The sequence below is a fragment of the Amblyomma maculatum genome, chromosome 1 (genome assembly GCF_055883805.1).
Source record: "Amblyomma maculatum isolate TAMU_Amacu chromosome 1, ASM5588380v1, whole genome shotgun sequence".
Lineage (NCBI taxonomy): Eukaryota > Metazoa > Arthropoda > Arachnida > Ixodida > Ixodidae > Amblyomma > Amblyomma maculatum.
The window spans coordinates 308071099-308090560 of NC_139344.1; positions in this window are offsets into that span (position 1 = coordinate 308071099).

Below are 19462 nucleotides of genomic sequence, written 5' to 3' on the forward strand. Positions count from 1 at the left end.
ATGGAATCGTCCCAGCGGTTGTAAGTGCTGACCTGCTCGAAAGAGGCCAGCCAGTTGTCAACGTCATGGTCGTCGGTACCACTGAAGAAAGGTGGGTCACGGGGGCATTGTGCCCCGGGACAGAAGATGGTGGCAGGAGTGGCAGGGATGGGCGCCGATCGTTGGCTGGGAGCGTCCTGCATGGTTGTGACCGAAGGCGGTAGCGTGCGGTTCCGAAGTTCCAGGGTGAAATTTGCGAGGAGGACTGGGGCGACGACCGAGACACCTCCGCCAAGTGTAAGGTGTTTATTGGAGCACCAAGACCGTAGGCAACGTCCGCAAACCAAAGCGACGGGGGTAGCATTCGAACCAACAGTGCAGTGCCAACAAGGCGGCTCCACTTCGTTTACCTCGTCGGGTTGGCGCGCGAGCTGATGGCGATCGGGATTACTACAGAGTAAAGGTTCGGTTATGCATTCGTATTTCGAGACGGTTAGCGAAAGTATAGCGAATATCTTTCTTTGTTTCGCAATAGGTGATCAGGGCGGGCACCTGCTCGCCGTCGTCATATCGGCGCCGTGAATTTGCTATCATTGCGCTTGCGTATGGATATAGCGGAAAGAAGTGTGGAAATTGAACTGCTGCATATTCAAGTACGAACGCATGGCATGCTTACGTACACTTACACTATTATGCAACGGTGGCAAACTGTGTTTTGCGTATACTATGCAATCAAAACATGAACGCTTAGGCGCACGCAAGAACAATGATTTATTACCTTGATTTAAAAGTACAATATCTACAAAATGATACGAACGACGATTCACGGCAATGAGTAATTACTCCCTTATTACAAGTATAATACAGTTTATTATTCTTGTGCTTAAATTTCTTCACGCTTGTGTACATGTGCACGAGAAGTTCACACTGATTACAGCGTCTTTATGGAAGACTAACACCAGCACAAGTATTGCTTCCGTGACCACCAGCACGCATGGCTGGATACTGACGTAGATGGATGCGTAGCTGCAGTCTTGTGTAAGTGGCTATTAGCATTTGCCTATTGCGCCCTTGTGATCTGCGCATGTGTTGAGGCATGGCCGGTCTACCTTCGCAAAGTATTCTGTGAGCGATTTCAGCGGCGACTTCATCGTGTGTATATTGTTGGTGTACCGCGCGACAACTCCTGTGAAGTACTCCTCATAGTTCTTGAGAGTGCGCATCACTTCACTGCTTAGATAAATCAAGTTTTGTCCATCATTCACATACTCCTTGAGAGTTGTCAACGAAGCATATTCATTACTTGCTGTTCCGATGAGAGCATCTTTGCACTGGGAGCAAGATACTGACTTTAAGACGATTTTCAGAATGAAGCCTCCAATGTAGTAAAGAATTGAACATTCCCTTGACGCCAGTTCTTCAATGAACAAAATCTCAGAGTCATATATTTCTTCAGGCAGATTTTCTTGCCACTGCTTCTTTGCTTGAGAAAGAAAATCGACGAGGTACTCTCGATCATCAAGCTCATAGCTTGTCGTTAGCGGTGTATGTAGAAACTGGCTCACACTCACAAGCCTTAGAGCACATTTTAAATCATATGCCGTCAGTACTGGCTTTATTAGACGTACTACCGAAAAAAGATTTTCGAGGCCGACTTGAAGTAGCCTGCTCGTTAGAAAAAACTCGTAGCGTTCATTGCCCAGGATCACTTCTAGAAGGCGAAGGACAACTGTTGTAGAAATGAGCAGCCCAGCTTGGGATGGTTTCCATTGAGATGTGGCGCCCATATTCATACCTTGTATTGTTTTTGCTGCAAGGCGCAGGATTTGCAGAGCAGCATAATATTGCTCCATGTTTCGATGGCTTAACGCTAAAGTGGAATGGCGTGATGACATCAGCGCATACCACTTTGACACGAGATCCAAGAACCATGCTGTCGTTTCGGCAGACGGGTCAAGCAGCCCTTCTTTCACCAAACATCGGATAGCCGGTGCAGCTTCTCTGAAGTATGGAAGAGCTACTCCAACCGTCATTTTTGTAAAATGGCCGGAGCTGACATGAACCTCTGACAGAGCAGGGGCTACTTTAAGTTCCCTCTCTTTATCGTAGTCTACCACGGCCTGTACATGCTCCAGTTTCACGTTTGGTGACGAGAGGTTATTGTCGAGCACGGTGGCATCGCTCAGTGTGCAAACTTTGGAGCTTAAAAGTTGCCCTCGTAGGTTTTACAACACATGTGCTGCATCAGCAGTGAAAAAAAAGCTCTTTACCGTTAAAACATGGTGCGGTATTGAGCACACTGGGGTAGAATTGCTGTGACTCGAAAATCATAATTCGCGCCACATCGCTCGATTTGCAGATCCCATATCGCATGTGACTGCACGGACTCGAAGGGAGATCTGGCTACAGCGCCGCACAATGTCGAACACATAGTCTTTAAGCGGCGCACCTTCTACGTGTTTCCCGTTGAATTCATACCCGATGACCTGCTTCCAACGCTGATCAATTTCTCCCAACATGAATACCAAAACATGACTGGCGGGCTCCTCTGGTGTCGAAGGAAGTGTTGTACCTCCAAGGAGAATGTCTTCACCTCGATCGAGTTCAAACGCTGTAGCCATTTCCATCTCGTCTAGAAACAGCACGCAGTCCTTTTCCCCGTTTTTCATAGTTTCAGCCTTGCGCTTCATGATGTCAAAAACTTCTTGAAGGATTCCTGGAAGGAACCTCAGTCCCTGGATCCTCCTTGCCAAAGTCCTGCTAGACGGAAGAGGGTAACCCAACTTCCTCAATGTCTCATATGCGGTCGTTCCGCACGCAATGTCTCATATCCGGTCGTTCCGCACCAACGCGCCCCCTTAACTATCCTGTTTAATTTGCAACCCTTGCTTAACTGTCTGTGCAGACCACGTGTGACCGTGCCTGCTATTTTTCGAAGGGGCGGAAACTTGGTCTGCATTCAAGAACCGTGTATTTTTTGCAAAATTATCAGCCTTGCTTTCATCGTTTTGAACTTGCCTTTTGAGCTTTTGGATTGTCTTCTTAGCAACTGTGTGACGTTCTTCAAGCGCGGCGTATTATTTTTTTCATGCCTGCCAACTGCTTTTTCAACTCGGCAAACTCCCTTTGTGTCTCACTAGCTGTGGGTGTTTCATCTGTCGAGCTTGGATTTCTGACGTTCAAAGATTCTAAATCTGACTTGGAGGTTGTCCGATGACATATCTTGTGATTCTATGCGAGTTGACTCGGGGAGCAAATCTGCCTCTGATGCGGTATGAAGTCCTTAAGCGGGATTGTTCACCTCTTCATTGGTGGATGTGGGCACATGCTGCATTCTGTCACTAGGTGGCTTTCGCTTCCTCGGAGCAACTGGATCAGAAAGATGTACAAACCAATGATCAAATTGACCACTAAGTTAAAGAAAATGCGGTAATCACAGAATATGGAAAATCGAGGCAGAAAGCAAAGCGAAAATAAGGTATGCCCATGTGCTTTGCAATTTTTTTTTTAATTTTCGCAAAAAATTTAAGCGTAGGGGCAAAAGTATGCACATAAATACTTGACTTTTACCCCGCTCCCTGTATTTCTTGCAATGTCGCTTTGATTATATACATCTGCAGTAGTTAAAGAAGGAGAGCAATTCTGCCTTTCAAGTGGAAATGGGTTGAAAATGGGTTGAGTCTGTTTGAGATGGAGGTTGTTGCGTGAGCCGATCGACAGCATATTTTAACAAATAGAAGCTGGGCTTCTGATAAGAGCGTGAGAAGCAGATTTGATACATACATACTTGTACACATAGCCTGTTAAAGATTAAATAAATGGCCCATGCCGGGCCAGTGGCTCAAATGCCACGTACTGAAATGTTTCCGAGCGACCACCGCTTATTTTTTTATAACGACTGTATGCGCTTATACAGAATCGGGCCGTGAATCAAACGGGAAATACCTACCCCTGAATGGGAAAATTGTTGGTACAGCATTTGGCTTCAGCTTCTTCCATCCAGCTGCCCGATTTTGTTCAAAACAGGATTGTTCAAAGTGAGCCTGCATGAGAAATTGTTATATAAAAGCCTTATTACCTGAAATTATGATTAAATTATTATAAATCAAGAAAATCAAACAAACACACACTGGCCCGCATATGGGTCCACATCCGCACACATGCACAAAAAAAATGTACTTTACATTATTATTTTTTTTTTCATTTCCATGCGCTACTTCCGTGACATATGACAAGCTAGAATAAATATCTTGAATAGCATAATTTGCATACAGAACAAAAGTATAAATGATTTCAATTTGATAAAACGCGAAGAAACACAAGCCTAAGCGTCGCAAGATATTTTCACTCCGTGTTTCACTCAATTTCCTCGCTGCTATATGCGCCTGTCAAAATGCAACGAGGGCTTTTTGTGAAGTAAGCGTGATTCACTCCTGGTCAGGCTTCGTGGCTGAGAAAGATACGTTTACACGGCTGAGCCTTATTTTGTGATGGCAAGTGAAATTAAAGGAGGTTTAATATCGCTCCCCAGCTTTAAGCGACTACACGTGCAGCGATCAGAGGGCTGCGAAAGCATGATATGACTCCTCCAGGAACACAATATCGTATGTCTGGTTATCAGAAACAGACGCATAGAAAAGCTGACATAAGCCTCAAAATGAATTTAGCACGGAGGTCGGGTACTTACGCTGCATATGCAGGAGTAGTTCGTTGGCTGCCATTTGTCCCGCTTCACTTTCACGGTCCACAGAAGACGTCGTTTCTGGTATCTAGGAAACGAAAACATCTTCCAACCATTTTTAACGCTGTTAGTGAATTGGGGAACGCAGCACCCAGGCATTCTGCAGAGACTGTGTAAAGAACACCTGAGCGGAATGCAAGAAAAAGGCGGTGGCGCCTCCCGATAACCGGTTGTGGCGGCGACGACCCCTTCCAAGAGAGGCGCCACCCTGAACGCAGAGCGGGCGGGCATCGCAATTCTAGATGTCTGAAGGTTGCTAACTGCTTTACGAGTTAAAATATTCCTAAGAAAAGTAAGCAGTAAATGCAGTGAATAAAATATTAGCTATGAAAAGCACCACTCACGCAAAAGAGCCTCAAAAACTGGCATATTTGTTGTACCTTTACGGACCACTTCTTGATTGAAGCAATTCTATTTTGTTTTAAGGCGTTGGTACACACTGTTGGCTGATCGACTTAAGTACTTCTCAGGCCCACAATTGTTTCAAATGAAAGCTTACATTCTTTGCTGTGTTCTGAGGCTGCCGGTGATATGTTTTCTAGGCATTCATTACAGCAGCTGTTTTTGCCCAAACATACACCATTACACGCTAGATTAACGTGCTCCAATGCTCTGAGAAAGGAATATCCGCAGCTGCACTCTCAGATAACGTGTGCAGTGGAGTCATTTCGTTTGCTTCTAAATGCTTTGCTGTGTAATATGCGAATGTTTTAAAAACATTTACGGTCCTCAATGAGAAGTTCAACCTTTTTCCGGACGTTATCTGAAAGTTGTCAATTACATTCATATGCTAACGCTTGCTGATAGGGATGTTTCTGAGCAAGACACATATCGTAGTGTTTCTACTGTAAGTGCGTTAATGAGCCGTGGTGAGTAACGCTCACATGTGCCGCAAAACGGCACCACAGGCCCAGAAATTTTAGCAAAACGAGAAATGTCGGTTTACTTGCGACGACCGGCCTTCTTCAATGCAGTCACGATTTCCGAAAAGAAGCTCAAGGCGCCCAGTGTCACATGTTTACAAACAAGGAGAGGAGCTCTCTCGTGAAGCTGGGACACCTGCGCGGCCGGGCGGATATAAATACCCTTATTTACTCGGGCACCCGAAATAGGCGCATCTATTTCCGACGCGCCCCCAGCTGCTGGGTCATCGTGCCAGCGGCCGCCAACCCGTCTGCGGAGCGGTGAGCATTTACCAGGAAAGCTTCCGCTTATAGCACGCGCCTCAAATGAGTGCCGCGACCTTTTCCTGCCCGTCATTCCCGCGGGGTTCTCCGATTAACTGCTCCAGTTCGGGGACGCACATTCCGACAAATGTCCCTTGCCGACAAGTGGAAAAAATGTGATAGCCTCCACTCTTATATGCATCATATTTCTTGCTGCGCCTGCATTGAAAATGTTCTTTTCGCTTTGTTCTTTTTATGGGTTTTTGTGTTTGGCGCTTATTCTCTAGTGCGATTTTATTGACTGTGACCTTTGCGCATTGTCCAGTTAGCTCTTCCTCTATTCACGTTTCTGGCTGTCGGCTGTCTTCTGGATTCCATATTGAATCGCCGTCGACCGAAAGTGTAACATTGCTTCATTTTGCAGCTCTACACGCTCACCAATGGCGCCTGCAACCGCAGGCGTGACCAGCCGGGCAAAGATACCGCAGCGGTCCCTAATCTTTAGTAACATTGGTACTATATTTATTTATACAATGCATATACACGAAGGTCACATGTGAGCCAACTGACACAAAATAATTTAAAACTTTAACTTTAAAACATCAAAGGCATAGAAGGGATGCAATTCAGGCTACACTGCTAGGTAATGTCAGGTGATAACAAATATAGTTTTCAATAAAGCCAAGATTTTCAAAGCCCAGAAACTGGGCGAAAAAGGCTGTGATTACACACCAGGTCGTCCAGCCAAAGCCGGAACTGAATTCGGAATCAGAACAGAATCCGTATTCGCGATCGAAACTGGAACGAAAAGGATCGTGGATTTCCCCTCATGTTGCAAATGAATCAGTACCAGAATGTTTTAGGGAAGCCGTTTGGAACTGGTTTCGAATACGATTGATCCCCGCGTTTAGTATAAATATTTTTACGTTTTACACACGCACACACACACACACACAAAACAAGAGCTCTTTAGAGGCAGATTCAGCCTCAGACCAGTGCAAATCAGTGAGAAAACTGCACTCGGTTCACTAGGTAACAGATGAGAGACCTGCACCGTTTAAAAAAGAGGCTTGAGTCAGCCCTGGGCGACATTTGGCAGTTATAGAGAGAGAAAGATAAAACTTTATATAATGCAAAAAAAGAAAAATAATCTAGTGCTCCCGTGGTTGGGTCCTCAGTTCAGGACTCCCGCGGCCTTTGCTGCCCTGCTGGCCCGTTCAATCAGCCAAAGCTGGTCTTTCCATTCTTAACTGGACAGCGCAGCCTCCCACTGCTCCGCCGTGGCGTTGTGAATTATCGGCACTTCATCGATTTTATGGCAGGCCCATGTGATATGATAACTTGTCAGTTTCTGTCCCCACCAGGGACACGTGTCCCTGTATACGGTCGGATGTATCTTGCTGAGACAGGCATGGATAAGAATTTGTTTGTAGCTGCCGCAAAGATGCTCCCTGCTTAACAACTTGTGGGGCGGAGGATGCCGTCTTCTGGTCCCCCGGTAGCGCGCCAAACTGTCTGCCTAGGTACGAGTCACTGCCTCGATCTCTTCGGCCTCTGACCTCCCTCGGTTTGCATAACCTCGAGCTATGAGATCGGCCTGGATGTTCCCGGCAATGTCGCCGTGCCCCGGAGCACGAAGTACTAATTGGTTTGTGTCGCTCATCTCGCCGGCTTTCAAGATGGCGGCCGCCTTTTTGCCAATCCTGCCGTTGGTGAATCCTCGGCAAGCGGCTTGCGAATCGGTCATTACTACCAGCGAACGCCTGGACCTATAGCCCTCAGCGACCGCTAGAGCAATAGCGGCTTCCTCGGCGTCAGACACGGTGCAGTTCCGTAGCGAGGCTCATTTTCTCCTTTAGCTGGAAATCTACAACCGTCACCACCGCATCTCTTTCGTTAGAATACATCGCCGCGTCTACATAGGCGGTGTTCTTGTTCTGATAGGTCTTGGCTAAGGCTTCCGTCCTGGCCCTACGCTTACCCTGATGAACGACAGGATGCATGTTCTTCGGAATTGGCGCTACTACAAACATAGACCGGATCGCGTCCGATATGTCTATCGTCTGTTCAATCTCCAGCATGTGATCATGATAGCCTAGTCTTCGGAGGAGAGCTCGTCCTGCCGTAGTGCGTTGTAGCCTCACCTTATGAGAGACAAGCTGCGCTTCCCTGTGGTCTTCGTATGTGTTTGTTAAGCCAAGGGCCATTAAATTCGCTTTTGCCGTTCTTATTGGCAGCCCCAGCGCTGTCTTGTACGCCTTCCTGAGGATCGATTCCACTTGCTCTTTCTCCGTCTGGCTCAGGTGTTGGTAGGGAAGACTGTACGTGGCTCTGCTTACCACACGCGCCCGCACTAACTTGAGCGTGTCCTCCTCCTTCATCCCCTTTCTTCTATAGGTCACTCGCCTAATCATTTTCGTTATCTGGGCCGAAGATCCAGATAGCAATCTGATCATGTGGTCCGACCTCTGATTAGATTGAATCCACATTCCCAACACTCTCACCACGTGCACTTCTGGTATGCGAGCCCCGGCTAGCATAACGGTGAGGTCAACTTTACTGTCGTATCGGGGCCTGTATACTCTGAGAATTTCAGATTTTCCGGGCGAACACGAAAGTCCCCTAGCCCTTGCGTAGCTGTCGACACAGACCGCGGCTGCTTGTAGCCTCACCTCCTGAGACCTAGCGAGTCCTCTGTCGTCCAAATTGTTATAGAAGATCGTCGATCATACCGACAGGGGGTTATAACTCCATCAATTTTTGCGCATTGTCTGAAACTATTAAGAAAATCGGGCTCAATTCTTTCATTGAAAATTCTCACATACGAATGGTCTTCGTTTCTCTCTTTCATGTCACTTGGAGTGGCAGAAGCGCGGTGTGAACATCGTAACAAAAGAACTGCTCTGTATTGCAGTTGCCGTGCAGTCACCGTCTCCGGCCGCCGTCTGTGCCAAGGCCGTTCTGAAGGCTTGGATCGCCTTTTCGGTCCAAGCAAATTTTGGTAATGCTAGAACCCTAGCTAGTGAGGCTAATTTAGCAGTGTCGTTAGAGGAACTAGGGGGTATACATTGGGGTATCACAGCGCTTAGTGAGGTGAGGAGGCCAAGTGAGGCTTATACTCCACTGGAGGGCGGCCGCGTACTGTGTTATCGAGATTTACCGGAGAGACGAGACCTAGCTAGAGTAAGTTTCCTTAACAATAAGGATATAGCTGGCACTATAAATCAATTTCATACCATTAATGAGAGGGTAGCCAGCATCATAACTAAGCTAAATAAGCGGTATTAGCTGAAGGTTGTATAAGCATACGCACCTACATGTAGTCATGATAACCAGGCAGTAGAAAGCTTCTATGAAGGTGTAGAATAGGTAATGGGGAAAGTAAAAACACGTTATACTGTACTGATGGGCGACTTCAATGCCAAGTCAAGGTAGGTATAGGGCAACTATGGTATTGGGTTAAGAAGTAGCAGGGGGGAGTTACTAGAAGAGTTTGCTGAACGCAATAACTTACGAATCATGAATGCCTTCCTCAGCAAACGGAAGAACCGAAAGTGGACCCGGAAAAGCCCTGACGAGGAGACAAAAAATAAATTGATTTAATACTATTTTCTAGCTTAACAAAACTTAAAATTTGGCAAGATGGTGCATTGCAACTTGACTAAAGATAAAGCGCACAGGAAACACACACAAGAGTAACAGACACAGGAAGCAGATGCAGGATATAGAGGTAATCGGAAAGGTGCGATGCAGTGACCACAGGATGGTAAGGTCTCGAATTAATCTGAATTTCAAGAGCAAGCGGAACAGATTAGTATGGAAGAAAGCCATCAACGAATTAGCGGTAACGGGAAAAGTAGGATTCAGGCTGTCGCTGCAGAATAGGTACTCAGTGCTGACCGACGAAGCCGACCTTAGCCTAGAAGTAATGAACAATTAAAGAGATATCATTACTGAGTGCGTAGTCAAAGTAGGCGGTAGAATTGTTAGAGAGGATGCCGGTATACTGTCTAAGGAGACGAAATATTTAATTAGGAACCCAAAAGTATGAAAGGCTCCAAACCAATAGACCTGATAGCACTGGCAGAGGTATAAAAAAATCAATAGGCGCAAGGTGGCAGACATAAGGAAGCATAACACGAGGAACATTCAGCATGCTCTAAAGAACGGTCGTAGCCTGAAAGCGGTAAAGAGGAAATGAGGCATAGGAAAAAATCAGATGTATGCACTGAAGGACAAGGCGGGCAATGTCATTAAGTGGTCATTACTAACATGGACAAGGTAATCAAGGTAGCCGAGGACTTCTATACGTACCTCTACAGTGGCCATAGCAGTCAGGACGCGAATGGCAGTGGCTGTAATGAAGAGCAATCAGACGTTCTGCAAGTAGTGAAGGACGAGGTTAAGGAAGTCTTAGAAGCTATGAAGGGGGAGAACGCAGCTGGGAAAGATCAGGGAACTACAGATTTGTTGAAGGACGGAGGGGATACTGTGCTATAAAAACTGGCCACCTTATATACGCAATGCCTTACGGCATCAAAAGTAGCAGAATCATGGAAGAACGCTAACATTATCTTAATTCATAAGGAAGGGAACGCTAAGGACTTAAAAAAATACAGACCAATTAGCTTACTACCAGTAAGGCACAAGGTATTTACCAATGTAATCGCTAATAGGATCAGGACAACCGTAAACTGTAATCAACCAAATGATAAAGCAGGATTTCGGAAAGGGTACTCTACTATCGATCGTATCCACACTATAAACCAGGAACTAGAAAAGTACTCTGAATATAACCAGCTCCAATACATAGCATTCATTGACTACGTTGAAAGCATTTAGTTCGGTCGAAACCTCAGCAACCGTGCAGGCATTGCGAGATCAGGGTGTAGGTGAGCAATATGTGAAAGTACTGGAATATATCTAGTGGCTGCACAGCAACCATAATTCTGCATAAAGAAAGTGATAAAATTTCAATTAGCAAAGGACAGGAGACACGATCTCCCCAGTGCTATTTACAGCTCGCTTAGAGAGCGTATTTAAAGGCATGGAATGGGAGCAGTTAGGCATCAGGGTCGATGCAGAATATCTCAGTAAACAGCAATTCGCTGATGACATTGCCTTGTTAAGTAACTCAGGGGACCAACTGCAACTAATGATAAATGATCTAGACAGGAGAAGCAGAAAGTAGGCCTAAATAATAATATGTAGAAGACTAAGGTAATGCTGAACAGCCTGGGACAGGAACCGTTTTAAATGGGTAGCGAAGAAATGGAAGTGGTAGGCGAATATGTCTACTAAGGACAGGCAGTGACCGCAGACCCGGATGACGAAAGGAAAATAACCAGGATCAATAACAATCCCATATAACAATCAATAACAATCAATAACAATAACCAGGAAAATAACAAGATTCGGATCGAGCGAATTTGAAGCTACTCAAACTTTGACTAGCAGCTTACCGGTATCACTCAAAAGGAAAGTGTATAACAGTTGCATCCTACCGGTACTGACCTACGGGGCTGAAACATGGAGGTTAACGAAAAGGGTTCCACTTAAGTTGAGGACAACGCAGCGGGCCATGGAACTGAAAATGGTTGGTGTAACGTTGAGATCGGAAGCGTGCAAAGTGGGTCGAGAAATAACTCAAGTTACTAATGTTCTAGTCGAAATTAAGAATAAATGGGCATATGGGCTGGACATGTAGTTCGAAGAGAGGATAACCGATGGCTTTTAAGAGAAACGAATTGGATTCCAAGGGAAGGTAAGCGTAGCAGGGGGCGGTAGAAAATAGGTGGGTGGTTGAGATTAAAAAATCTGCAGGGGTAAAGTGCATGCAGCTAGCACAAGACCGGGTTAGTTTAAAGAAAATGAGAGAGGCCTTCGCCCTGCCGTGGGTATAACCCCTCTTATGATGATGATGCCTATTTGACAAGCAATCACGAGGAACAGACTCCATCTGCACGTGCGCAGCCAGTCTACGCGGATCAAGAAAATGCAGCGTTCATCCTCACGGCGATCACTTGGCACCGGCAGCAGCGCGCTATGAACATCCTGACGACAGAACCAACGTTACTAGAACAAACTCAGTTTCACAGCTCCCCATTGTGCCCAGATGAGGGTAGCTAGCGGCGCTGCAGCCAACTCTTGCGTTACTCTTGCTCCGTGGCCGGAACACACGTAAGTGCTGCCGTTGGCTACATTACGACAGCTTTGGCTTCGAAGCCACGCATTACCATGGAGAACGCGTTTGTGTTATGCGAAATTCACTTGCTATAATGCCGTGAAACAGCGCCGTCGGCTTGCTCACAAGCACTGTTTCTTGCTTTACCCCCTGGCCTATGTTTTGCAGTGTGTTCATTCAGGGTATAGATCCTGTCATGCAAACAAATTAACCAAATTTTCAGTGCATAGGAGCACTCGAACCTTAGAAGGTAACGCGGTGGGTGTCACGTTTACTACTGCGCTGCGCAGATTGCCTCCATTGCATGCAGAAATCTGCAAAGCCTAGGTAGCCTGCTCATGCAGTGCATGAAGTCTGACTACTCGCGTCAAACGATATATTTAATACAGACTACGAATAAGCGGGCTCCGTCGTCGCCTCATCAGAAGCGCTTCTCTTAATGTCTTACTTTTGAGGTATGGCATGGAACATAGCTCCGGATCAGCACTCCCGTATATAGCAATGTAATATATATATATATATATATATATATATTCTTGTGTCGTCTAAGACAACGTCAGACGTGAAGTGTCATTTAACGAGTTTACTGAAAGAGGAGTCAGTGAGAGTGGGTGTACGCACTGCGAAAGGAAATGACTGAACAAGCGCACGACTCCATTCAAAAAACGTATATTGCGTGTAATCAAGTTTTTGTTTTTGTGGCTGTAGGAAGAAGGAAAAGAAAATGCACTGGCCTGCTACTGGCTCTGTAGCTGAGCCACCTCCGCCGCATTGTGCGGACAGAAAAGAAGATAGAGAAGAAAGCAAAAGAAGAGAGAGAGACAAAGGAGCGCGCCGCAACAACAGCCGCCGTCCACCACCCAAGCGGTGGCGTGCGCAATGACGACCCACAACAGATAAAAATTCGTTGGCAGGCCAGCCCCCCGCCGCAAGCCGCGCCGACCCACCGTCCCAGCCCTAATAGGCCAGGAGCCTCCACCCTTCACCCAATTAATCAAGTCGCGCCCTTGAGAGATTCGCCCTTCCGCATTACGCACGCAGAAAGAGAAAAGAAACCGGACATAATTTTATTGCTTCTAGGGGAAGTAATGTAATTTCAAACTAGCACTGGAATTCAGTTTTAAAACACGATGTTTAAGATATTTAGAGCGTCGGAAAAAGCGTTAGACGTTAGCTGCACGAACACATGGTATTTCCCAAAAAAGCAGCGTAAAAAAAAAGACGCGGAAAAGGACGAGACTCCCGTCCTTGTCTGCGTCTTTTTTGCGCTGCATGTCTGAGAACTATGCACCAACACGACCAACTTGACACAATAACTAAGGTATTTCTTAGCGCAAAAAAAAATAAGCATAAATGAAATAATTATTGTCAACAACATTAATGTCGTATGCCAGTGAAATGCAGCAAACAACCAGAACTTGATTTCACCGAAGGAGGGTTGAAATCTGGGTCAGTTGGTACATAGTCTTAGAGAATAAAAACCAGCCAAGGGACGAGGACGAAGGAAGACGATGTACACATGGTAGCTGGACTAGCTATTGTGCTTTATTGAAATAACATTCCCCAAGAAACCTTGCAAGGCATGCGCAGCTCGACGTTCAACACACAGCATAAAAGCGACAAAGACTAAAAACAACAAAAAACAACAACGCTTCGGAGATCGCCAAGGCACTAGGGTCTTTGAGATAAAAAACCTATTTCTTTCTGCATCAACGATATGGATGCTGTGCTAATACAATTATCTCCTTGCATACTTATGTGATAAGCTTCAAGAACTTCGCGCTCTACCTTACCATTGCCCCTATCAAAAAACATGACATTTGAAAACAGCGGATAGCAACCACAATCCCTACAATGACGATACAAATTAGCTCCGTTGGTGTGTAACAAAGAGTTGTGATTCTCTCGCAGCCTATCATTAATACACCAGCCAGTTTGGCCAATGTAAACTTTTTCACATGTTAGAGGGATATTATAAATAACAAGTGTGGCACAAGCAGATAAATAAGGGGAAATAAGGGTGCTCGTTATAATGCATGACAGAAATAAGCCAACAGTCGGCCAGACCAAGGAAAGCATTGGGGATTGTACTTTGTCTTTTTTTATATTTCCTTTGGATAATCACAGAAATTAGTAATGTAATCTGTTTAGGGGAAAGATAATTAAACACAAAGCAGAAGAAAAAAACAACGTGCCGATCTTGGGAAGCGAACCCACGACCTCCGAATATCGCGTCCGGTGCTCTTTCAACTCAGCTACATCGGCCGCTGTCCCCCCTGCTACTTTCTTGAGTATTAATGTTGTCTGTATACGAACCTTGAGAGTGTTCACCAGCGCCACCCTCAACCATAGCGGCGGACGTGGAACGTCCTGTGTTACCGCCAGCGTCACGTAGAGCGTGATCAAGAGCGAGGGCGAAAGTTGTGCTAGAACACTCTTACGCTCCCTATGGCTTCAAGACTGCCAGAACCGAGACCCCTGTAAGCTACAAGCAGATAAATGAAGGGGAAATGAGGGTGCCCGTTATAATACATGACAGAAATGAGCCAACAGTCGGCCAGGCCAAGGAAAGCATTGGGGATTGTACTTTGTCTTTTTTTATACTTCCTTTGGATAATCACAGAAATTAGTAATGTAATCTGTTTAGGGGAAAGATAATTAAACACAAAGCAGAAGAAAAAACAACGTGCCGATCTTGGGAAGCGAACCCACGACCTCCGAATATCGCGTCCGGTGCTCTTTCAACTCAGCTACATCGGCCGCTGTCCCCCCTGCTACTTTCTTGAGTATTAATGTTGTCTGTATACGAACCTTGAGAGTGTTCACCAGCGCCACCCTCAACCATAGCGGCGGACGTGGAACGTCCTGTGTTACCGCCAGCGTCACGTAGAGCGTGATCAAGAGCGAGGGCGAAAGTTGTGCTAGAACACTCTTACGCTCCCTATGGCTTCAAGACTGCCAGAACCGAGACCCCTGTAAGCTACAAGCAGATAAATGAAGGGGAAATGAGGGTGCCCGTTATAATACATGAAAGAAATAAGCCAACAATCGGCGAGGCCAAGGAAAGCATTGGGGATTGTACTTTATGTCTTTTCTTATATTTACTTGGATAATCACAGAAATTAGTAATGTAATATGTTTAGGGGAAAGATAATTAAACACAAATTAGAAGACAAAACAACGTGCCGATGGTGGGAAGCGAACCCACGACCTCCGAATATCGCGTCCGGTGCTCTTCCAACTGAGCTACATCGGCCGCCGTCCCCCCTGCTACTTTCTTGAGTATTAATGTTGTCTGTATACGAACCTTGAGAGTGTTCACCAGCGCCACCCTCAACCATAGCGGTGGACGTGGAACGTCCTGTGTTACCGCCAGCGTCACGTAGAGCGTGATCAAGAGCGAGGACGAAAGCTGTGCTAGAACCCTCTTACGCTACCTATGGCTTCAAGACTGCCAGAGCCGAGACCCCTGTAAGCTACAAGCAGATAAATGACGGGGAAATGAGGGTGCTCGTTATAATACATGAAAGAAATAAGCCAACAGTCGGCGAGGCCAAGGAAAGCATTGGGGATTGGACTTTGTCTGTTTTTATATTTACTTGGATAATCACAAAAATTAGTAAGGTAATCTGTTTAGGGGAAAGATAATTAAACACAAAGTAGAAGAAAAAATAACGTGCCGATGGTGATAATTTCTGTGATTATCCAAGTAAATATAAAAAAGAGATAAAGTACAATCCCCAATGCTCTCCTTGGCCTCGCCGACTGTTGGCTTATTTCTTTCATGTATTATAACGAGCGCCCTCATTTCCCCTTCATTTATCTGCTTGTAGCTTACAGGGGTCTCGGTTCTGGCAGTCTTGAAGCCATAGGGAGCGTAAGAGTGTTCTAGCACAGCTTTCGCCCTCGCTCTTGATCACGCTCTACGTGCTGCTGGCAGTAACACAAGACGTTCCACGTCCGCCGCTATGGTTGAGGGTGGCGCTGGTGAACACTCTCAAGGTTCGTATACAGACAACATTAATACTCAAGAAAGTAGCAGGGGGGACAGCGGCCGATGTAGCTCAGTTGGAAGAGCACCGGACGCGATATTCAGAGGTCGTGGGTTCGGTTCCCACCATCGGCACGTTGTTTTTTCTTCTCCTTTGTGTTTAATTATCTTTCCCCTAAACAGATTACATTACTAATTTCTGTGATTATCCAAGAAAATATAAAAAAAGACAAAGTACAATCCCCAATAGTTTTCTTGGCCTCGCCGACAGTTGGCTTATTTCTTTCATGTATTATAACAAGCACCCTCATTTCCCCTTCATTTATCTGCTTGTAGCTTACAGGGGTCTCGGTTCTGGCAGTCTTGAAGCCATAGGGCGCGTAAGAGTGTTCTAGCACAGCTTTCGCCCTCGCTCTTGATCACGCTCTACGTGACGCTGGCGGTAACACAGGACGTTCCACGTCCGCCGCTATGGTTGAGGGTGGCGCTGGTGAACACTCTCAAGGTTCGTATACAGACAACATTAATACTCAAGAAAGTAGCAGGGGGGACAGCGGCCGATGTAGCTCAGTTGGAAGAGCACCGGACGCGATATTCAGGGGTCGTGGGTTCGGTTCCCACCATCGGCACGTTGTTTTTTCTTCTACTTTGTGTTTATTTATCTTTCCCCTAAACAGATTACATTACTTATTTCTGTGATTATCCAAGTAAATAATAAAAAATACATAAAGTACAATCCCTAATGCTTTCCTTGGCCTCGCCGACGGCTGGCTCATTTCTTTCACGTGTGGCACAAGGAATATAACAATCATCATGTCGCGTCGAGCACACAGGGGCCTTAGATCTGCCATGAGCAACACGAGAACAAAGACTTGATAGCTTGCAAGGAGCAGAGAAGACGACCTTAACGCCTTGCCTCGCAGCAACCTTTTTGATATTATGGGAAATCCCATGCACATACGGCATCACCTCAAGTTTCCTCCATTCGGCTTCAGTAAGCTTGGGCACTTTTTCATGGCCCCTCTTAATTCTTTGTAGCAACGATTTTCCACAGCATTCAGAAGTGCTTTTGGGAATCCTGCAGCCAGCAGCCGGCCAACCTGGTTGTCAAAGCTAATCTTTATTTGGTGGTGGCAACGTTTCTCCAGAGCACTGCGAAAGGAATTCAATCAATCAATCAATCAATCAATGTATCTTTATTTCGCAACTTTGCAATGCGAAAAAGGTGGCCGGAGAAAAAGCTGCGTCCTTGCAGCTTGACTGCGCTCCAACCACCCATCAGCAGTGGAAACGTATTACATTAGAAACAAAAGAAATATATTTACACATCACGTACCAGTACAAGAGCATATGGGCATGCAGAAAATGAAAACTCACAGTGGTATTTAAATAAAAAATTAAAATGCTCATAACACACTTTTTATAAAAATTATAAAAATGAAATATTAGCTCCTACAATATAATTGAAGGTGACAAGCATTTCTATACACTGCGCTCTACATAAGGTGCAACAGCAATGAATACTGAAATTAATAAGATAAAACCCATAAAATGCGTACTAAAAATAGAAATAGGCTCCAAAATACAAGTTAAAATGACAGAAAAGAAAAATAGCGTGGTAGCGCGTGACAGAAGAAAAAAAAAGAAAACCTACATGCTTGTAAACAAAAATGTTCCCTATCTTTTATAAATTCATAACAATGCCTCTGTTAGCGATTTTAAAGCCAGCGGAGGAGTGCGGTAACAACGCTTTCTTGCTTCTCGGTAAAAAATACCAGCAGACGTGCCCATCGTCAAGAAAAGTTAGTTGAAGTTCTAAAAATCTAATCTTTTGGTCATTGGATAGTTCGGTGCTAATTTGTCTCGCCATTGTAGGGATTGTGATTGTTATCCGCTGTTTTCAAATGTCACGTTTCTTGGTAGGGGCAAGGGTAAGGTAGAGCGCGAAGTTCTTGAAGCTTATCACATAAGTATGCAAGGAGATAATTGTATTAGCAGGGCATCCATATCGTTGATGCAGAAATAAATGTTTTTTATCTCAAAGACCCTAGTGCCTTGGCTATCTCTGAAGCGTTGCTGTCTTTTTGTTGTTTTTTGTCTTTGTCGCTTTTAGGCTGTGTGTTGGACGTCGAGCTGCGCATGCCTTGCAAGGTTTCTTGGGAAATGTTCTTATTTCGATAAAGCACAGTTGTTAGTCCAGCTACCGTGTGTACATCGTCTTTCTTCATCCTCGTCCCTTGGCTGGTTATTATTCTCTAAGACTATGTACCAACTGACCCAGATTTCAACCCTCCTTCAATGCTTTTCTTCTTATCTGGGTATCTTTTTAAGTGTGAACTGTCCAGAAAGTCAGGCAGCGTACTGCGTTAGCTCGATGGCCTTCCTCACATGCCGAGCGCGTGTTCTTTCCCATTGCCTGAAAGTGAATTCGGCACCCAAGAATCTCGTGGCCTTCTTTAGCCTCCTGGAGCCGTCTAGGGGCATTGGAAACGTGTGACCAAGATTTCGAAATCAGAGTGCTGGAGACAGTGAGATTCCTGCATGACTAGCTTCGAGTGTTGTGCCTTACAGGACGTAGCGCACCTTCTGGGGCTCGCTGCCTTCAGGAACACCGCCGTATCGCGGCTCAAGCGACTGAAGTGTACTGGATTCAGCTGCGGCGGCAAAATCCACGAAAGGAACAGTCAAAGCTGCACAGACACTCAGTTACTTATCTGCAAGGGGCTTCAGTTCCTAACGAAATTGAGGAGTTGCTACAGCATGGACCCAAGTATAGCATGGAGCCAAGACTCACCAGTCATGAACTTCTCGCCATGGTGCATCGTGTAGCAGAGAAAGCTGACAAAGACGAGAAGCAGCGGTGACTGTCTGAAGGCATTGACGTTCTACGTTTGGTAGATAGGAAGCCACGGATGAATAGCAGCAAAGTTTTTCAACGGGTTATCGACCACTTCATCGAAAATAACTTGACACTTCTTCAAGCAGACAAGGAGGGCGGGTTTGTGGTTTTACCCACCAGCACGTTTGGTGAGAAGGCCTTTACAGCTATTGATAGGAATTTCCAGCCTACGAACCGCAAGCCGTCAAAATTGAAAACTGTAGCTCTAAAACTATTGGAAGCCAGCAGGTTGGATTATTTGGCTCAGAGAGTGAGAACTAGCAAAGGAAAACACCTGAAAATGTTTTTCTCGGCAAAAACCCACAAGACAGACCAGTCTCTCGCGGTGCAGGATCCTTTCAACATTGTGAACGCGGCAAAGTGGTTCAGGTACTCGGCAACGGTTTACCTGGAGCCAACTGCGGCTTCTCTATTGATATGGAAGACCTGTTTTATAGCATTCCTCATGACGAACTATTTGTTGCTGTGCGTGAACTGATTGAACAGAACGGTGTGATCGTCT